The following is a 22,622-nucleotide window of genomic DNA, read 5'->3' on the forward strand; positions in this document are numbered from 1 at the left end:
AATCGCTGTGCCGCGCCTGCGCACAACGGCCCTACAAATTATCGTGCCGCCTCTCCCTTCCTCTGAGTACGCGCACGTTCGCGCATGCGCTGTTTATCCTGTGTGTCGGAGATAGCGCAGCGCATGCGCGAACATCCGAACAGTTCGGGCGAGTCTGCGGAGCGAGAGGACGGACGTCGGAGGCTCCGGATATTTCATAAAAGGTAAGTATAAGATCTAGTGGCCCACTCACCACCGAATATTGAGTATTGGACAATAAAGGGGGCATTTTTAGTGACACTGTGGGCAACAATATAGGGTTTTTAGTGACACTGGGGGCAACTATCTGAATTTTAGGGACACAGGGGGCAACTCTATGAATTCTAGGGACACTGGGGGCAACAATATAGGGTTTTTAGTGACACTGGGGGCAACTATCTGAATTTTAGGGACACGGGGCAAGTCTATGAATTATAGGGACACTGGGGGCAACAATATAGGGTTTTTACTGACACTGGGGGCAACTATCTGAATTTTAGGGACACAGGGGGCAACTATATGAATTCTAGGGACACTGGGGGCAACAATATAGGGTTTTTAGTGACACTGGGGGCAACTATCTGAATTTTAGGGACACAGGGGGCAACTCTATGAATTCTAGGGACACTGGGGGCAACAATATAGGGTTTTTAGTGACACTGGGGGCAACTATCTGAATTTTAGGGACACAGGGGGCAACTCTATGAATTCTAGGGACACTGGGGGCAACAATATAGGGTTTTTAGTGACACTGGGGGCAACTATCTGAATTTTAGGGACACAGGGGGCAACTATATGAATTCTAGGGACACTGGGGGCAACAATATAGGAATTTTAGTGACACTGGGGGGCAACTATATGATTATCAATATATGTCATATAAAGAATGGTGGAGAGATATTACAGGTGTAGGACTGACATAAAATCGATATGTAGCAGAGCTAGGTATGCGCTGGTACATTCTCAGTGATTGGTGAGGTGGGGATTATCAATATATGTCATATAAAGAATGGTGGAGAGATATTACAGGTGTAGGACTGACATAACAGGGATATGTAGCAGAGCTAGGTATGCGCTGGTACATTCTCAGTGATTGGTGAGGTGGGGATTATCAATATATGGCATATAAAGAATGGTGGAGAGATAGTACAGGTGTAGGACTGACATAAAATGGATATGTAGCAGAGCTAGGTATGCGCTGGTACATTCTCAGATTGGTGAGGTGGGGATTATCAATATATGTCATATAAAGAATGGTGAAGAGATAGGGTAATACACTGATATGTGGCCGAGTTCCATATAAGCTGGGTAATAGGTCAGTGATAATATCAGACACCGGGAAAGCTGGGTAATAAGTCTATAAGACTTATTACCCAGCTTTCCCGGTATCAGATATTATCACTGACTTATTACCCAGCTTTCCCGGTATCAGATATTATCACTGACTTATTACCCAGCTTTCCCGATATCAGATATTATCACTGACTTCTGACTTATTACCCAGCTTTCCCGGTGTACAATATTATTACAGACTTATTACCCAGCTTTCCCGATGTACAATATTATCACTGACTTATTACCCAGCTTTCCCGGTGTACAATAATATTGTACACCGGGAAAGCTGGGTAATAAGTCAGTGATAATATTGTACACCGGGAAAGCTGGGTAATAAGTCAGTGATAATATCTGATACCGGGAAAGCTGGGTAATAAGTCAGTGATAATATCTGATACGGGGAAAGCTGGGTAATAAGTCAGTGATAATATTGTACACCGGGAAAGCTGGGTAATAAGTCAGTGATAATATCTGATACCGGGAAAGCTGGGTAATAAGTCAGTGATAATATCTGATACCGGGAAAGCTGGGTAATAAGTCAGTGATAATATTGTACACCGGGAAAGCTGGGTAATAAGTCAGTGATAATATCTGATACCGGGAAAGCTGGGTAATAAGTCTGTAATAATATTGTACACCGGGAAAGCTGGGTAATAAGTCAGTGAATATATCTATCTATATCTAGCACAGATCATATGGCTACTAGCTAACATGCATTTGGGCTGTAGTGATTTATTGTTTTTGCTGCACAGAATGGGTTTGTAACACAGGTTTTATGTGTAAAAGTGTATTAGAATGCAGGACAGCCACAAGTTACTCCATTAGTTCACTAGCATTGGTCAGTGGTCACTGAGTGATTCCCCAGCAGGGGGATGGGCTTCACATACTCTGCAGGCTCCATGTGGATGACTCATCCACATGAACGAGCAAGGACTGAGCTCTGAGGGTGAGTCATGAGGAGGCGTGGCCTTCACTCAACTGCCTGAGAACCAGGAAGTTATCAGGACATTTACTGCTGGTAAGATTGAAACAGCAAAGTGGGACAACCCCTTTAAACATTATTATTTTTTTCTGGTGAAATACTAAACCAGTTTTATGTGTCACACACCCATTTGAAAAACCGAAGTAAAATTGAACATAGCAGAATTCAAGATGGCTACCATGTTGGTGACATGACAGGTTTCTCTGTCCATGAATTCCTCTTTACAGTTCTGAGCTACATTTTTTGACACCAGTTGAAGGTGCCGTTAACCCAGAAGGAGCTGGACTGGAGGATGGGAGTAGTAGTGGTTAAGCTGTGACAGTGAATCCCAGTGGCTTTCCTTACACCGTTGCTCCCTACAGTCAGTGCAGTGAAAGGAGGGCACACTCTTTATTCCCTCGGGGCACACCTTGGTTATGGGGCTCCTACCTCATGGTAGTTTGGGTGCCCTTTATAATAAGTGTTGTATAGGTGTAAGGAAGGGCATGTAGAGTGCATTGGCCAGCGCATAGTGCAGGAGTCAATGACCAGGCCAGATGTAGTAGAATAAACGTCTCTCTTTACTGAAGTGCAAAACAAGAGTTGCAGTACATCCAAGGATTGCAAAACACAATTCCAATTGTACACAGTGCAATTCTTCCCAGATAATAATTTATAGATTTAGGCAAAGATGGGAATTATGGCCCCATTCCCCCTCTGTCTGTCTGTCTCAAGTCTCTTCCAGTAGTATATATGGTGGGTAATAGTAGTAGGCCAGGTTGTGTCCAGCTTTTGGTAGCAGGTTACCTTACTGACTCCAATGTTCCACTATGCAGACTCTAAGTTCTCCACTTCTATCCTTTGTCCTATGATTAGGGAGCATAAGTTACAGCTGTCTTTCTCTTTCTCTCTCTATCTCTCTCTCTCTCTGAACTCCAGTCTAGACTGATCTAAAGTTAGGAGTGGTGCCAGGCCACATCTAACCTCCTATAAGGGCTGAGCCAGGATTGTTAACCCTGTCTGTGCCATCCATACATGGCTATACAATATACAATATATAACAGCATATTATATAGAAAAACATTAGCAGTTACCCTATGGGGTACTGCAAATTAAGCTACAGTAAATTTTTCTGGAACACTCCAATGCTCCTCTCCTCAGTTTAGAAAGTGCTCTCCCTCCCAGCTTTCACCAGTTCCTTATGACCTTCATAAATATAGACTTGCTTCATCTGTATTAGTTATCTGCTTATTTTTCGTTGATCTTCATTTTATCTTCTTTTAGGTTCACATTTTGTTCAGCTTCAGAACCAATTACACGTTTTCCATAATGCTTTGCTCAGAAGTTACAATATTTTCATCTTACAATGGACTTGGAATTAATATAGTTACTTGAGGGGCCACTGTATCTACTTATTATATGATCTCATTTACTGAACTTATCTATACCTACAGTAGGATAGGAAGCACTCAACTGGCGGCCGAGCTAGTTTTGGTGAATTCTATTAACAGAAAATGTTAGATTCAAATTGTGATTTCTTCTAGTACTACCCTTGAGTAAATGCACTCTCTTATGCAATATTGAGATAGCTGTATCTTGTTCAGTTCCCAGATATAGTGGTTGGTTCTCTTTGACTCTATCTGCCTTTAGTATAATTTTGAAACAAGATTGAAGCGAAAGGTATTACAGTCCTGTCCAGAATACTTTTATTATTTTCTATTCATCAAGTCCCCTCCCCTTTCTTCAAGGACGTGGTCTCCAACCTGTGGCTTTCTGGCTATGGTTATGTTTCACAACAGGTGGACAGCCATAGGTTGTAGACTACTGCTGTGAGGTATAATATGTACACATCCATAGCAAACGTTAAACTGCAAGACCACAGTTTCAGTACATATACTGTTTCTACGGTGCATCACAGGATGTGTTTGCTGCCATATGATGCACTGCCTCATTATCCTGCACATGCTTTAAATGGACACATCCATCAAAATGTTGTTTTTTTTTATCACATATTTACAGCCTGCATGTGACTTTTATATATACATTCTATGTAATAAAAACGGGTGGAACGTTTTCTGGAAATATTTTTTGAAGTCACTCTCTGTATTCCACTTCCTGCCCTGGCTCTTTAACCTCCTCTTTGTTTGGACTTTTAGCATGCCTTCCTTGGAGCATCACACATTGCACTAATCAATGCAATGCAAGAGAACAATAGAGCTGTTATACTGTAATCCCACTTTTATACCTACTATTATCATGAAGATTACCCTTCAGTTGACATCTTTCATGCTAGCAGTTGTAAATTGACAGTGGGATTTCTATCAATTTATAAGAGGTCTTATCGTGTATCTGCCACATTCAGGTGTGGGAGGGAAACACCACACCAACATAGGAGCAAAAGAGGAAGGGGGGGGGGGTATAAGGCCCGGAAACTAGGGAAAAGAGATGGGCACCTCCCAGTAAAACCCTAATAAAAAGTCCTGACTGACTACCAGTATAAACAGACCCCAGAGGTAGGTGAGTTCATACACAGGAATACCTAATACCTAACTCACCCTTTAGGACCCTATAGGACCCTGGTACTAATGTCAGTACTGAGAAAACCTGTTCCTCCAAAAGAAAGGACGAACAGGAGTCTCCCTGAGGCCTTAACAAAAATGACCCAAACAAAATTCAAAAGTGAAAGAAAACACTGGACTTCAAGTGGCTATGGCAGCACCAGGAACTCAGCCGAGATCCACACACCAGCTATCCACAACTCCAGCAGAAGCTATAACCGCACATCATCATTGTGGGAGAAACAACAATAAATAGAGACGGTTAAATGACCATAATAGACACACCTGGGGAAAGAAGGTGTGGCAAGCACCAGAAACAACAGACGTCCGTGACAGTATCCTGATTGCTTCAAAAGGATAAAGGGGTTGTCCAGCTTTTACTAAGTTATGGCCATCCAACTGAAGTGGGGAGCAGTGCTGTAGTAACAAACTCCCTCCACTACAAGGCTTATTGCTGCATATTTCCAGTGCTGATTTCCAGCGATGCATCTACACCGAACAGTTAATCGGTGGAGTGCGGGGTGTCAGATCCCCATCCATCAGCTAATGATGGCCAGACCTAAGGATAATTTATCACGGTAAAGGCTGGACAAACCCTTTAATTTTCAATGACATAGTACTGCCAAAATAAATAAGAAAAACAACCAAAACTTATAAAAATTGTTTTCTATAATTACTAAGTCTAATAAAATATTACTTTCTGATGGAAGATAATCCAAGCAACTAATAAATACTGTACTGAAAATTAGCATTCAGGGGGATTTGTTGGCAACTGAGATTTCAAACTCTACATGTGTAAATACATTTTCTTTACACTCTTCTTTTCAAAGAATTAACATTATAAACCCCAATTTGCCTGATTATTTTTTAAACCAAATCTGTATACTATGGCACACTCAAATTTACACTGTGCACTTTATATTGGCCTACTCTCCAGAAGCTGTCAAAAGTACCTCTGCAGTACCTTTCCAGACACAGTGTTACAATACATATAAAAACATATACACTTATCTAAAGAATTATTTGGAACACCATACTAATACTGTGTTGGACCCCCTTTTGCCTTCAGAACTGCCTTAATTCTACATGGCATTGATTCAACAAGGTGCTGATAGCATTCTTTAGAAATGTTGGCCCATATTGATAGGATATCATCTTGCAGTTGATGGAGATTTGAGGGATGCACATCCAAGGCACGAAGCGCCCGTTCCACCACATCCCAAAGATGCTCTATTGGGTTGAGATCTGGTGACTGTGGGGGCCATTTTAGTACAGTGAACTCATTGTCATGTTCAAGAAACCAATTTGAAATGATTCGAGCTTTGTGACATGGTGCATTATCCTGCTGGAAGTAGCCATCAGAGGATGGTTACATGGTGGTCATGAAGGGATGGACATGGTCAGAAACAATGCTCAGGTAGCCCGTGGCATTTAAACAATGGCCAATTGGCACTAAGGGGCCTAAAGTGTGCCCAGAAAACATCCCCCACACCATTGCACCACCATCACCAGCCTGCACAGTGGTAACAAGGCATGATGAATACATGTTCTCATTCTGTTTACGCCAAATTCGGACTCTACCATTTGAATGTCTCAACAGAAATCGAGACTCATCAGACCAGGCAACATTATTCCAGTCTTCAACAGTCCAATTTTGGTGAGCTCGTGCAATTGTAGCCTCTTTTTCCTGTTTGTAGTGGAGATGAGTGGTACCCGGTGGGGTCTTCTGCTGTTGTTGCCCATCCGCCTCAAGGTTGTGCGTGTTGTGGCTTCACAAATGCTTTGCTGCATACCTCGGTTGTAACGAGTGGTTATTTCAGTCAACGTTGCTCTTTTATCAGCTTGAATCAGTCGGCCCTATTCTCCTCTGACCTCTAGCATTAACAAGGCATTTTCGCCCACAGGACTGCTGCATACTGGATGTTTTTACCTTTTCACACCATTCTTTGTAAACCCTAGAAATGGTTGTGCGTGAAAATCCCAGTAACTGAGCAGATTGTGAAATACTCAGACCGGCCTGTCTGGCACCAACAACCATGCCACGCTCAAAATTGCTTAATCACCTTTCTTTCCCATTCTGACCAGGACCACAACCCTACATGCATTGAAGCAACTGCCATGTGATTGGTTGACTAGATAATCGCATTAGTGAGAAATAGAACAGGTGTTCCTAATAATTCTTTAGGTGAGTGTACAGTGCCTTGCAAAAGTATTCACCCCCTTGACTTTTTTCGTGTTTTGTTACATTACAGCCTTAAGTTCAATGTTTTGTTAATCTGAATTTTATGTGATGGACCAGAACACAATAGTCTAAGTTGGTGAAGTGAAATGAGAAAAATATATAAATAAAACTATTGTTTAGAAATAGAAAACAGAAAATAGGCATGTGCGCATGTATTCACCCCCTTTGTTAGGAAGGCCATAAAAAGCTCTGGTGCAACCACTTACCTTCAGAAGTCACATAATTTGTGAAATGATGTCCTCCTGTATGCAATCTAAGTGTCACATGATCTGTCATTACATATACACACCTTTTTTTGAAAGGCCCCAGAGGCTGCAACACCTAAGCAAGAGGCATCACTAACCAAACACTGCCATGAAGACCAAGGAACTCTCCAAACAAGTAAGGGACAATGTTGTTGAGAAGTACAAGTCAGGGTTAGGTTATAAAAAAATATCCAAATCTTTGATGATCCCCAGGAGCACCATCAAATCTTTCATAACCAAATGGAAAGAACATAGCACAACAGCAAACCTGCCAATAGACAGCCACCCACCAAAACTCATGGACCGGGCAAGGAGAGCATTAATCAGATAGGCAGCACAGAGACCTAAGGTAACCCTGGAAGAGCTGCAGTTCCACAGCAGAGACTGGAGTATCTGTACATAGGACGACAATAAGCCGTACGCTCCATAGAGTTGGGCTTTATGGCAGCGTGGCCAGAAGAAAGCCATTACTTTCAGCAAAAAACAAAAAGGCAGATTGTGAGTTTGTGTAAAGGCATGTGGGAGACTCCCAAAATGTATGGAGTAAGGTGCTCTGGTCTGAAAATTTCGGCCATCAAAGAAAATGCTAGGTCTCGGGCAAACCCAACACATCACATCACCCAAAGAACACCATCCCCACAGTGAAACATGGTGGTGGCAGCATCATGCTGTGGGGATGTTTTTCAGCAGCCGGGACTGGGAAACTGGTCAGAGTTGAGGCAAAGATGGATGGTGCTAAATACAGGGATATTCTTAAAAAAAAACTGTACCACTCTGTGCTTGATTTGAGGCTAGGACGGAGGTTCACCTTCCAGCAGGACAATGACCCCAAACACACTGCTAAAGCAACGCTTGAGTGGTTTAAGGGGAAACATGTAAATGTGTTGGAATGGCCTAGTCAAAGCCCAGATCTCAATCCAATAGAAAATCTGTGGTCAGACTTAAAGATTGCTGTTCACGAGCGCAAACCATCCAACTTGAAGGAGCTGGAGCAGTTTTGCAAGGAGGAATGGGCAAAAATCCCAGTGGTAAGATGTGACAAGCTCATAGAGACTTATCCAAAGCGACTAGGAGCTGTGGTGATTGCAGCAAAAGATGGCTCTACAAAGTATTGACTTTAGGGGGGTGAATAGTTATGCTTATTTATTTTTTTCTGTTATTTTGCCCTATTTGTTGTTTGCTTCACAATAAAAAAAAAAAGCAAACATCTTCAAAGTTGTGGACATGTTCTGTAAATTTAGGCTACTTTCACATTAGCGTTCGGGGCTCCGCTTGTGAGTTCCGTTTGAAGGCTCTCACAAGCGCCCCCCCGAACTGATGCATTCTGAGTGGATGCGGATCCGCTGAGAATGCCTCAGTCTGACACCGTCTGTCCTCCGCTCAGCAGGCGGACACCTGAACACTGCTTGCAGCGTTCGGGTGTCCGCCTGGCCGTGCGGAGGCAAACAGATCCGTCCAGAGTTATAATGTAAGTCAATGAGGACGGATCCGTTCGAAGGTGACACAATATGGTGCATTTTTCAAACGGATCCGCCCCCCATTGATTTTCAATGTAAAGTCTGGACGGATCCGTCTGAATACAAATTGTACTTAGACTTTTTAAGTGAAATATAATGCAAACGGTTCTGTCTGAACGGATACCATCGTTTGCATTATAGGACAAATACCAGACGGATCCGCTCCGAACGCAAGTGTGAAAGTAGCCTAAATGATAAAAAAATCCTTAAACAATCCATGTTAATTCCAGGTTGTGAGTCACCAAAGCACAAAAAAAATTAAGTGGGGGAGGGGGGGGGGGGGGGTGGGGTTGAATACTTTTGCAAGGCACTGTATACCATTGACAATATACCTCTACCTACAATATGGAGAATGGGTTCCAACAACTGATCACTAGATATAGTGATGATTACTATTAGATGTAGTTATCAATGTAATACCATAGATCCAATAGGCATCCCTCATACACTTCCCTGGTATAAATGATAATATTTCCCGTCTATTCTCCTCGCATTTGTGTTGCCAAGGCTACAGGAAGCACAATCTCACAAACTCACTAGGTCAGAAGATATATTCCGATAGTTTAGAATGATACATGTATGGGACATGGAGGTTCCTGTACACGACCACTATAATAAAGAGACATACCTTCATAATATCCAATACAGTTTCATCCTATTATTCAACAGTTGGCAATAGTCATTAATAGCAGAAAAGCATATTACATGTATTCATCTATTACACTGTTAGAATTTCCCACAGGAAAAATATATATTAGGGGTATTTCTGGTACAGATTGGGGCGCAAAGGTTATTTGCGCTACAATCTGTGACTTTTTCCTGCTAACGCGGGTCTAAAGAAGTGGGCGTGGTGTGGGAAGGGGACAGGCCGGCAGGCCCATCTCATTCATTATTTTCTACACCTGTTTTAGGCATAGAAATTGGTCTCCATTTAAGCCAGCTATTTTTTTTTGCATTTCTAAAGGTCTGCGCATGCGCAGACTGGAAAACACTTAATTCCGGATCCGGCACTAATACATTTCAATGGAAATTAATGCCAGATCCAGCATTCCGGCAACTGTTCAGGATTTTTGGCCGGAGAGAAAACTGCAGCATGCTGCAGTATTTTCTCCGGCCAAAAAACGTAAGAGGGACTGAACTGAAGACATCCTGATGCATCCTGAACGGAAGGCTCTCCATTCAGAATGCATTAGGATAAAACTGATCAGTTTTTTCCCGGTATTGAGCTCCTGTGACGGATCTCAGCACTGGAAAAGAAAAACGCTAGTGTCAAACTACCCTAAAACGTCTAGTACACTTACCAAGACCCTCTTAAATATTAAAGGGAACCTGTCACCGGTTTTTAACCATAAGTCTCATCGGCATCCTGAGATAGTTCTCCCCCTCCCTAACCATCCTATTTTAATTTTTTTTAAACACCTCAAAGAACTTATTTTACAGTCCACTTTTGCTTTTTTCAAGCTATGTAAATTAAATGCTTACCTCATCACTTCCCATTCCTAACCCCACCTCCCATTATAAGAGTGACAGAATCTAAAGATCCTACCCTCCTCCCGAACTCACGTCCCAAATCCCACGCATGTGCAGAACCAGTCACCTAACTCTCTGATGAAAATCTAGAATATTCACGTTTATGAAGTGCCGATATTCGCGATAAAAATTTGCGATTAGAATATTCGCGATCAACACCACTACTGATCATATAATGTATACTGGAAGAGAAGGGGTGGAGATGAGCAATCGTAGAGGGTGTGTCTTATTCGTTTGTGGGCGTGGCTGCACTCTGAAGCATGGAGGAGACAGGACTTATCTCTGAAGCAGGGCCGGTGCAAGGATTTTTGTCAACACAAGCGAATCTACATTTTGGCGCCCCCCCCATCATTTAACTTTTCTGCCCGTCATGATTCATATCCATTTCTTGCCCCCCCCCCATCATTTCACATTTCTGCCCGTTATGATTCATGTCCATTTCTTGCCCCCCCCATCATTTCACATTTCTGCCCCTCATGATTCATATCCATTTCTTGCCCCCACCATCATTTCACATTTCTGCCCCTCATGATTCATATCCATTTCTTGCCCCCCATCATTTCACATTTCTGCCCCTCATGATTCATGTCCATTTCTTGCCCCCCCATGTGCCAATATCATAGTGTCATCCTCTCCCACTTCCCCCTAATGTGCCAGTATCTGCTCAGCACACAGGCTCAGCGAGGTAAATGTAAGTTAGCAAGTTAATTGTTTTCCGCCCCGGCGCCGCCGCCCCTTCTCTGCGCCCTCAAGCAGCCGATTGGGCTGCCTTATGATAGAGCCGGCCCTGCTCTGAAGCATGAAGACAGAACTCATCTAAGGTGCATTTACATTTATGGCGGGAACATTTATTTTTAGGTTTTTCTCTGAACTCATAGTTCGTTCAGAATTGATTTTAATATCATTATTAATGTATTAAAACATATTTATAGAAAAGTGAGTGGATAAATAGGCTTAGAAAGTGATGACAGGTTTCCTTTAACCCCTTAAGGACGCAGGGCGTACCGGTATGCCCCATTTCCCGAGTCCTTAAGGACTCAGGGCGGTACGTCCTAACTTTAAATCGGGATCCCGGCACCGCGGGGGTTAATCGGAACAGGATGCTGGCTGAAATCATTCAGCCGACACCCTGCAACAACGCGGGGGGGGGGGTCATTTTACCCCCCCCCCCCCCGTATCGGCGATCGCAGAAAACCGCAGGTCAATTCAGACCTGCGGTTTTCTGCGTTTCCGGTCCATTCGGGTCTCCTGTGACCCGATGAACCGGAAAAAGACTGCGATCGGTGGCGTGATTATACACCACCAATCGCAGTACGAAGATTTGGAGAGGCGGTGCTGGCCCTGGTGCTGAACACCGCTGTCCAGGGTGCTGATTGGTGCAGGGGAGAGAGGCGCGAGATTCAAACTTCCTGCGCTCCTCTCTCCCCTCCTCTTCCTGTCCAGCACCCTCACTGTGCAGCACCGTCCAGCACCAGCTCCTGCGTCCCCCTAAAATCGGCATCCATCACCCTCCTGCACCCATCGCCATCCAGGTAGGTTAGGGTCAGTGAGGGAGAGGCACCGTTAGGCAGGGAAAGAAGGGAAAAGTTAGTTAGAAAAAATTAATAAAAAATAACTTTTATCTAAATCTTTTTGTTCCATCTCTCAGACCCTCCAAAAAAGTGACTCCATCTAAGAAACTACACCCCTCAAGGTATTCAAAAGTTACTTTACAAACTATGTTAACCCTTTAGGTGTTCCACAAAACTAAATAGAAACAATTTTAGAATTAAAATTTTTTGTTACCTTGCCTCAAAAAAGAGTAATATAGAGCAACCAAAAATCATATTTACCCCTAAAATAGTCCCAAAACAACAACCACCTTATCCTGTAGTTTCCTAGATAGGGTCACTTTTATGGAGTTTCTACACTAGGGGGGCATCAGGGGGCTTGAAAGGGTACATGGTGTAAATAAACCAGTCCAGCAAAATCTGCCTTCCAAAAACCATATGACGTTCCCCTTTTTCTATGTCCTGCCGTTTAGCCAAATAATAAAATAAAATTAGTTTACGACCACATATGGGGTGTTTCTGCAAAGTACAGAATCAGGGCAACCCATTTTGAGTTTTGTTTGGCAGTTAACCCTTGTTTTACTCTTGGAAAAAATTGATTATATTGGAAAACTTTCAAAAAAATAGAAATTTTGAAATTGTTTCTCCATCTGCCATTAACTCTTGTGGAATACCTAAAGGGTTAACAAAGTTTGTAAACCCAAATTTGAATACCTTGAGGGGTGTACTTTCTTAGATGGAGTCACTTTTTTGAAATTTCTATTCTAGGGGTGCAACAGGGGGGCTTCAAATGGGACATGGTATAAACAAAACCAGTGCTGCAAAATCTGCCTTTCAAAACCCATATGGTGTTCCCCTCCTTCTATGTGCTCCCGTTTGGCCAAACAGTAGTTTACAACCACATATGGGGTGTTTTTGCAAACTACAGAATCAGGGCAACCCATTTTGAGTTTTGTTTGGCAGTTAACCCTTGTTTTATTCCTGGAAAAAATTTATTATATTGGAAATCTTTCCAAAAAATAGAAATTTCGAAATTGTTTCTCAATCTGCCATTAACTCTTGTGGAAGACTAAAGGGTTAATAAAGTTTGAAACAGTTTTGAATACCTTGAGGGGTGTAGTTTCTAGAATGGGGTTTTTGGGAGGCTTCTATTATCTTAGCCTCACTATATGACTTCAAACCTGAACTGGTCCATAGAAAGTGGGATTTTGAAGATTTCTGAAAAATTTCAAAATTTGCTTCTAAACTTCTAAGCCTTGTAACATCCCCAAAAAATAAAATATAATTCCCAAAATGCTACAAACATGAAGTAGACATATGGGGAATGTAAAGTCATCACAATTTTTGGGGGTATTACTATATATTACAGAAGTAGAGAAACTGAAACTTTGAAATTTGCTAATTTGTCAAAATTTTGGGTAAATATGGTATTTTTTATGCAAAAATAACTTTTTTGACCCAATTTTAGCAGTGTCATGAAGTACAATATGTGACGAAAAAACAATCTCAGAACGGCCTGGGTAAGTCAAAGCGTTTTAAAGTTATGAGAACTTAAAGTGACACTGGTCAGATTTGCAAAAAAAGTCCTTGAGGTGAAATAGGGTTGAGTCCTTAAGGGGTTAAGTTCACGGTCCCGTGCTATTAAGTTCAAGGTCCCGTGCTATACACTCACTCACACATTCCATTTAGAATGTTCTCCATTTAACTCCAAATCCTTGGTAACAAGACTGTTACGGTTCCCTCTGGGGGAGTAAAATCAGCCGGGTGGGCCGCTGTGATGTTGGAGCCCTGGGCCAATGATGTGACGTGCCAGGGATCCAGATCGTCAGGACACACAGCCAGCAGCTCCATCCAGCGTGCAGGTACACCGGTGTGAGCTGTTCCTTGTTCACTATAAAAGGCTGGCTCTTACATGTGCAGGTGCTGGTGAACTTCTTGTCCTCTGGATCTGCCTGCTGTTCCCTTGCTGTTATTAAAAACTCCTCTGGCCTGGATATTCTGGATTGTGACTGTTTTTGGCTTCTGGCAATTTGTTATTGTATTGATCAGACCAAACACACAAGAAAAGGTGGTAGACAATAAATTGTGTGCACACCAACAATGTATAATAATCACCTTTATTTAAATATAAAAAAATCCATACCTGTATAGCAAAAACACATAAAAACACTTAAAAGCAAGCAAATCAGGGAGTTGTAAAATAAAGAACTTCCCTTTCACTATTCCCTAAAATCAATACATCTAGACAAACAGGTATACACATGATTATACAATAGGCAAAAACAAGCAATCAACAAACACTAATACAAATGCTAATAACCTGAGAGGTAATGAATATGCCCTATTGCACCCAATTAATGTACATTAACCATTAAACAAAAGGTAATCAATTCCAATCCAGATTTAATCCCTTCGAGACCAATGTATCCAGTTTTCCAATCCAATTTCCTTCCTCTTTAATAGTTTCTCATGATCTTCTCCATGTCGTAGTATCGGTATACTGTCTATAACCTGCCCCTAGCATATTGAAAAAAAGCCAGGTACATCACCGGCAGTAGACAAACAGCAGGGCAAGGGGGGTGCGTCGGAGCAAGAAATGCTCTGATGCTCCACTGATACAGACTAAATGTGTGAAGGGGAGCATATGTCCGGGTTCAGCTCTGAACCCAGACAACCACTCTAACTAACAACCATTTCAAGCTTGATAATGATTATTACTTGCTAATACAGGGTCCCCAATAGGGACTGAGCTTTCCCCATCATTGCCAAAAATGTAATTTTTGGAAATAACATATGTACATTGATAATCCTTTTTACAACTAATTTAAATTGTATGGCAGGTATATAGACGGCTGCCTTATTATTAGGCAAGGCAGGGGCAATCACATACCTAACGTTGTGGATTACTTAAACTATAAAGGTTTGCATATGTTTTACATATTATCATTTGCAGTAGAAATATCTTTTTTCAATGTCACTTTGTAGGAAATTCCGAGACAAATAAAGTAATAACTTGTCTGCATGGAAAATCCATTTTGGGTAATACAATATTATACACTACCAGTTGTGATCCTAAACATACGATGTTCAATTTACCAATAGGGGAGTTTATTACAGCTAAGTGTGCATGCACATTGGAAACAATATACCATCAACAGCGTAATGCCTCATTCACACGTCAGTGATTTGGTCAGTGATTTTCTGCCAAAACCAGGTGCGGCTCTAAACACAGAACATGTGCAGATCTTTCTTTATATCTTATGTCTGTGGAGGGTCTGATCCTGGTTTTGGATCACAATCACTGATGGAAATCACTGACCAAAACACTGACGTGTGTATGAGGCTTAGGCCTGATGCACACGGCCCTTGTGCGGCCGTTCCGTGCATTGGAGACCGTAATTTGCGGCCCCCATTGCATGGGCAATGTCCGTGCGGCGGCCTGTACAGATCGAGAACCATTCAACTTGAATGGGTCCGTGATCCGTTCACACTGCAAAAAAATAGAACATGCGGAGGCACGGACAGAAACACCATGGAAGCACTCCGTGGGGCACTGCAGCCCTGGATTGTGGACCCATTGAAGTGAATGGGTCTGCATCCGTAATGCGGGGAGCACACAGCAGGTGCTCACATATTGCGGACCCGCTGTTTGCGGGGCCGCAATAGGGCCATGGCAGGGCAATGGCCGTGTGCATGAGGCTTTAAGGAGATAAAACATAGAATGATACGACAGGGATATCCCACATCTGCTTTACATAGAGTCAAGACCATAACTAATTCTAGAACACGTGAAGAGTAGCTATGGTCACAGAATATCACCTCAAACAAAAGTCAACATAATAACAGATGATAGTACCCAATATAGTGAAGACTTAGTTAATATAGTTAATAAAGTATGCAAATCTTTGACAATCATATTTCCAGATACTATCACATGACAAATCTTAGAAAAAGGCTATCATTTTACCACCAAACGAGGACTCACACTCTCACCAAGAGAATATCAAAACACACACCACACAGGGACATGGATGAAATATCATGGAAGTTAGCCATGTGGTGTGACTAGATAAACACAAGTATCTAATAAAAACGCAGGAGTTTACAACTAATCATATAGAATTTATACTATTAAGGTTACATTCACACGACCGTATGTGTTTTGCGGTCCGCAAATTGTAAATTCACCCAAAAATGACATTCCTTATGACATCTGTTTTTTTGTGGATCCATTGTAACAATGCCTATCCTTGTCAGCAAAACGCACAAGGATAGGAGATGTTCTATCTTTTATTGTGGGGCTACGGAATGAGGATAAGGATGCAGATAGCACACGGTGTGCTGCCCTCATTTTTTGCAGACCCATTGAAATGAATGGGTCCGCATCCTATCCACAAAAAAAAAACGTAATGGACATGGAAACCAAATATGTTTGTGTAAATGTAGCTTAAAACTCATATAACTTGTAAATCCACTTATGTAATTCAAATGATAATCTGCTAAGAATGTTGTCACAAACTCACCAGTCCGGGCACCAGTAGCACAATCTGCCCACCCTCTTGTGACACAACAGAATCCTTAGCAACAGGATGCAATGCTCTGTTTCTCCCTGCAGCGGGTGTGTGCTGGGGAAGTTAGCGTCGGGCTGATTGCTTAGCTGCTCTATTCCTATGTGCTAGTGTTTCTGACTAATGGAGCACCAAGTCATTGACTTATCAGGTTCTGATCCAGGGACTCAGTGCTTCCTGGCCATACACCAGTGCCAGTGATAGTCTCTGACTCACTAGCTGTGTTCCTGGTTCCTGTGCTTTTTGGATTGCTGATTCCTCTGACCTCAGCTTGTCATCTGACCACTCTCTGTCTCTCATTTAGTATTGCATTATCCTTCTGGTTCTGATCTCAACTTGTCTTTTGACCCCTCTCTTTCTTTAGTTTGGTAATGCATAGCCTGTCTGGTTCTGATCTATTTACATATGACCCTGTTTGAATGCCGTTTTGTCTCTTGGTGTTTGTGTGTCTCTGCACCTTAGTGGTATAAACACTGTCAACCAGGTGCGGTACTTGCTACCGAGGGCTTGTACTGCAAGTAGGCAGGGAAAGTGGGCTGGGTTGTAGGTCAGGGCTCACTGTCTGTGTCTGTCCTTGCCTATAGAAATTACAAATGTATCAGATGTACCATAAGAATATGAGAATGCATACAGAGAGTTAATAATTAAAATCACAGACTAAAGACTTACCTAAAGTATCTAAACATTTTAGAGATCATAATTCAGGCAGTTTAAAATCCCTTTCTTTCAAGGGCATAGAGAGAGTCTGCAACTCTAGATTGGGAGTGCATTGGAAAAAGAAACTTTTGACATGGGAGTCATACTGAATCCTCACACTAGATACACAATTTCCATTAGGCTTACATTTAAAAACAGATCTGATGTATCTTTGTTAGTATATACATAGTCATATTGCTTCACCAATGTACACATATTTATATTGTTTTAAAGGGCATTTGTCAGCAGATTTGTACCTATGAAACTGGCTGACCTGTTACATGTGGCAGCTGAAGGCGTTTATGTTGGTCCCATGTTCACATTTGTCTTCATTTCCAAATAAAATGTTGTTTTAAAATATGCAAATGAGCCCCTAGGAGCAACAGTGGCTTGGCCATTACACTTAGAGACTCTGCTCTCTCTCTGCATCTGCCGCACCCTCTGCACTTTGATTGACAGGGCCAGACAGTGAAATTCACAATCACAAGGGTAAATTCAGACTTGAACAAATCTCCTCCCAATGTAAGTATTTATGGGCCATGTCCAGTGTATTTTTTCATGCTATGATAACAAAACTATAACTTTTCAAAATGCTTCAGATTTATGGGCTATGCTTTGCTTTTATGGAATTTTTTAATAATAATAATAATACTAATAATAAAAATGATAATATTCTTTATTACAATAGCGCTAATATTTTCCACAGCTCTTTGGAATTAGGGGGTTAATCTACAAATAGAGTCATAAATAACATAGCAACAAACAGGTCATCAGTTATAACAAGAGGAATGAGGGCCCTGCTCGCAAGAGCTTACAATCTATGGGAGAATAGGGGTGACACAAAAAGTGCTTGATTTTTAAAATGGTCCAGCCATCTTAACACAGTAGGGGAGTGGATATAAGGTTGCATGAGCCAGTCACCAGACAATATCTATAGTGCTTCTGAGTGCATGGGCTGTAGATATTTGGCAATGGATCAGGTTCAGAAGAATGATCCTGAAGGATGGTGTGGGGGACAGTTAATGGAGAAGAGTTAGATCAGGGAATAGCTAAGCTAAAAAGATGTGCTTTTAGGGAGCACCTAAAACTGTGAATGTTTATATACATATGCAATAAACATGGATTTTATGTGATGAAGCCATGACTGCTGGCACCCAATCAGGAGATGAGCGGGCACCATAGCTATCTAAGTGGTCATTTACAGGGAGTGGGTTACCAAATGTCTGTAATGCTCCAACGGGGGTGGACCTGCTGTGCCACTTACCGGTTTGGCTTTGTGCCAAACTTGGGAGCGGAATCTAAGTGTTCCCCTGGTCTTCACCCTTTATCCCGCTCCAAGATGCAGAAGCTGGTCTTAGCTGCAGGGGAGACACCAGGTTGTTACCACAAGAGTGGTCCCGGTTAAGTGGCAGCTGGCCGAGCAGGCCAGAACGACCCAATGCAAGCACTGGGGATACAGGCAGGTGGAGCGAGCTGTCGCTGGATGGAAGAAGCGCAACAGCAGAGTCAGATGAAGCAGAGCTAAGTTAGTGATTAAGCAGAGCTGGAGCTTATAGAACAGCAGAGCTAAATAGCTCAGGTGCAGCAGGTGTAACAGGCTGAACAGCAGACAGAGGCATGGTCGACAATCCAAATCATACACTTCAGGGCAGCGAGGTACAGGAGGCACAGGAACTACAAGCTGGAAGGGGAAGGAAGGGGAAAGCTCCCTTATAAAGGTGGTGCCTGGCCAGGATTAGAGAGAAGGCGGAATCAGGAACGTGCACGAACCCTTAAAGAAACAGGACGCGTGCGGCTCCTGCAAGGTGCAACTGAAGCTGTCGCCGCCTGCGACAGTGCAGGAAAGCGGGTCCGGAGCCTGCAGCGGAGAGGAGGAGCCTTGTGTGCAGTTCATCTGAGGTACATAGCAGGATGTGCTGCACGCTGGCGGCTGCCAACTGCCATTGTTACAATGTCTCTTTCTATTAAGAACCATTGCAGTCTATGGTGGAAGTGGCTCAAGTCCCTAGGGAAGCAAAAAGATAAGTAAAAATAAAAATAAAAACCATCATTATTATTGCCTCATTAAAATATTAAAGTATTTATCCAGTACAGTAAATGCCGTAACATAAAATCTATATAGCTATTCCCTCAGACAGCTGGAAATGTAAAAAAGTTATGGGTATCAGAATTTGAATATGCAAATAAAAACTAGAAATTTGGTATCACTGTAACCGTACTGACTCACAGAATTGAGTTACTGAGCGACATTTGCTAAGGCATTTATGCCACTATTGGGGCGTAAAAAAGTCCCAAATTATGGGGAACGCCAGATTTGCACCATAATTTGCAACTTTCCAAGCTTTTAAGCTTTAGAAAAGGGGTAAGACAAGGGACAGGCTTAGGCTACTTTCACACTCGCGTGTTGGCTTTCCGTTTGTGAGATCCGTTCAGGGCTCTCACAAGCGGTCCAAAACGGATCAGTTTGAATTCTAATGCGTTCTGAATGGAAAAAGGTCTGCTCAGAATGCATCAGTTCAGTCTCCATTTTGCTTTGATGAAACTGAGCCAAACGTTTTCACTGACACAATCTGGCACAATAGAAAACGGATTCGTCCCCCATTGACTTTCAATGGTGTTTTAGACGGATCCGTCTTGGCTATGTTAAGGATAATACAAACGGATCCGTTCTGAAAGGATGCAGACGGTTGCATTATCTGAACGGATCCGTTCATGATGGATGCGCACAAAATGCGAGTGTGAAAGTAGACTTAGCGCGAGGGGGTGAGGCTGGATTTACTTTGATTTACACCAGAAACTAGCATAAGTTTTAGATGAAGCATACAGCAGCCCCTAGCTGGCGTAGACTTCAGTTTCTGGTGCATGGAGTGCTGGAGATGTGACTAATTTATTAAGAAGCATCTGGAGGTTAATGAGATGATATGTTTGCTGTACCTTGGTTTCAGATACTCACTGCGGTTGTAGGATAACTAATCTAACAAATACAGGCCTTGGACTATTCATGCTATCTATACTTGCTGGGTTTCAGCTGATAACTGACTTCACAATGACATGTATTGACTTTTAAGCTGAGACTGATTCAGATCAGGATGCTTTGTATTATACGTCAATGACTTAATTGGCCCAAGTAGAGCTGTAAACCCGCTAATGTTTTGCAATGTAAATGAGAATAATTGTATACTTGTTTTAAAATTAGAATGGCCCTTATTAACACTTTTAGGTATCTTACCTGAAAGTTTTATCTCTCTTAATTTGAACTTTATGAAAAGCACTTTACTTTTGGAACACAGTAGCAAGCTGCAGGAAAACGTGGACCCTATTATAACCGTCTAATAAGACACTCATGTCTTAAAGAAGCACTCTCTTCTTGACCATTTATGGCAAATCAACAGAATATGCCATAAATGCTTGATAGGTTAAGGCAGTACTACTACAGCCAGTCAATTGGTAACGAGCATTCGTAGGAACACTCTTTAGCGATGATCTGGCAGCGATGAGCCACCAATTACCCGATCAACGAGCAAATGCTCGTTCATTGGGCAATCCAGATTTTTAGGCATGTTTAAAAAGAATTGTTTGCTGGCGGAATATCGTGCTGTGTAATCACAGTCTGCTTCCTGCAAATAAATAGTCAGCATGGGGATGAGCGTGGTATAATGATCGCTCATCCCTATACTGTGGAGGAGATGGCTGCATGTAATAGCAGTGGTCTCCTCTACTTACGAGCAGGCGATTGCCAGGAAGGAGCACTTTCCTCCTGACAGTCGCCTGGATAATCGCTTAATGTAATACTGGCCTTGGGGAGGTTCTTTTGAGACTCAAATCCATCTGGAGAGTGGGAATTTATGAGAATTAAGCTGAACGTTGCTTGCTTGGCTCTTTCTATACAATTTTGTACAATACAGAGCAATCTCAGCCTTCACAGAGACCTCCGATTATTCTGATAGGTGAATTCCAGAGGTGAAAACCACAGGCAGTAAGCATTTCTATGGCATATTTCTTACCATTACCTTTCCTTACCATTTTCCTTTTCCTTAGGCCTCATGCACACGACAGTATTTTTTCACGGTCCGCAAAACAGGGTTCCGTTGTTTCGTGATCCGTGTCCGTTTTTTCTTCCGTGTGTCTTCCGTGATTTTTAGAGAATCAACAGACATGAAGGAAAGTTTAAAAAAAAGTCGTTTTGGTGTCCGCCTGGCCGTGCGGAGCCAAACGGATCCATCCTGACTTACAATGCAAGTCAATGGGGACGGATCCATTTGACGTTGACACAATATGGTGCAATTGCAAACGGATTCGCCCCCCATTGACTTTCAATGTAAAGTCAGGAGTCCCTATCTGAGTTTTCTCCAATCCGATGATATATTTTAACTTGAAGCGTCCCTATCACCATGGGAACGCCTCTATGTTATACCATCGGATTTGAGTTACATCGTGAAAACTCAGATCCGAGAGTATATTCTAACACAGAGGCGTTCCCATGGTGATGGGGATGCTTCAAGTTAGAATATACTAATAACTGTGGACATGACTGCCCCCTGCTGCCTGGCAGCATCCGATCTCTTACAGGGGGCTGTGATCCGCACAATTAACCCCTCAGGTGCCGCACCTGAGGGGTTAATTGTGCATATCATAGCCCCCTGTAAGAGATCAGGTGCTGCCAGGCAGCAGGGGGCAGACCCCCCTCCCTCCCCAGTTTTAAATTCATTGGTGGCCAGTGTGGCCCCCTCCCTCCCTCCCCAGTTTTAAATTCATTGGTGGCCAGTGTGGCCCCCTCCCTCCCCAGTATTAAATTCATTGGTGGCCAGTGCGGACCCCCCCGGCCCCCCTCCCCTGTATTAAATTCATTGGTGGCCAGTGCGGTCCCCCCTCCCTCCCCTGTATTAAATTCATTGGTGGCCAGTGCATTAATTTAATACTGGGGAGGGAGGGAGGGGGGCCTGAGGGGTTAATTGTGCAGATCACAGCCCCCTGTAAGAGATCGGGTGCTGCCAGGCAGCAGGGGGCAGTCATGTACACACTTCTTAGTATATTCTAACTTGAAGCGTCCCCATCACTATGGGAACGCCTCTGTGTTAGAATATACTGTCGGATCTGAGTTTTCACAATGTGAAAACTCAGCTCTGAACAAGCTGTATGCAGAAGGATCTGCGGATCTGTCTGTGCTAAAGTAGCCTACTGACATGGATCACGGACGCGGGTGGCAATCTTATGTGCCTCCGTGTTTTTTCAAGGACCCATTGACTTGAATGGGTCTGTGAACTGTTGTCCGTCAAAAAAATAGGACAGGTCCTATTTTTTTGACGGACAGGAAACACGGATCACGGGCGCGGATGACAAACGGTGCATTTTCTGAGTTTTCAACGGACCCATTGAAAGTCAATGGGTCCGCAGAAAATCAC

General features: G+C 42.7%; 1 long non-coding RNA gene across 2 annotated transcripts in view; it reads right to left on the reverse strand.

Moving 5' to 3' along the window:
- Positions 1 to 22,622, reverse strand: part of LOC122933878 — a 44,631-nt gene that overhangs the window by 1,005 nt on the left and 21,004 nt on the right. The window contains exon 3 of one of the 2 annotated variants that reach the window (XR_006388563.1): positions 17,917 to 19,225. The exons of the other annotated variant lie outside the window; for it this stretch is intronic. This is a non-coding gene — a long non-coding RNA (uncharacterized LOC122933878). Of the gene's footprint in view, positions 1 to 17,916; positions 19,226 to 22,622 lie in introns of those variants that run through there. 2 annotated transcript variants of the gene reach the window in all.

Source organism: Bufo gargarizans, chromosome 1 (assembly GCF_014858855.1).
Source record: "Bufo gargarizans isolate SCDJY-AF-19 chromosome 1, ASM1485885v1, whole genome shotgun sequence".
Taxonomy (NCBI): domain Eukaryota; kingdom Metazoa; phylum Chordata; class Amphibia; order Anura; family Bufonidae; genus Bufo; species Bufo gargarizans.